The sequence below is a fragment of the Apis cerana genome, linkage group LG6 (genome assembly GCF_029169275.1).
Source record: "Apis cerana isolate GH-2021 linkage group LG6, AcerK_1.0, whole genome shotgun sequence".
NCBI lineage: Eukaryota > Metazoa > Arthropoda > Insecta > Hymenoptera > Apidae > Apis > Apis cerana.
In genome coordinates this window covers 9,205,952-9,206,217 of record NC_083857.1, presented here as the reverse complement: position 1 = coordinate 9,206,217, position 266 = coordinate 9,205,952, and positions in this window count along the sequence as shown.

Here is a 266-nt window from a genome sequence, read left to right as displayed (position 1 = left end):
CTCGTGCTTTTTTCAATATCACATCATTCATCTTCCAATTCGTGGCTCCTTGCAAACAGAGAATCCTTCATGCCCTCCCTTCATTCATTACACTCGAATGCTTAAATATTATCGATATATCGAAGAATTAAGAAGAATATTTCATTCGTTGATTGTTGATTGTTCTATAATTTCTATATATGTATCAAATTATTGCAATGTACAAATGTGAATTCCATTTAAAGTTTTACAGTGATCAATAAACAGTAAGTATAGCGTTTTAATAC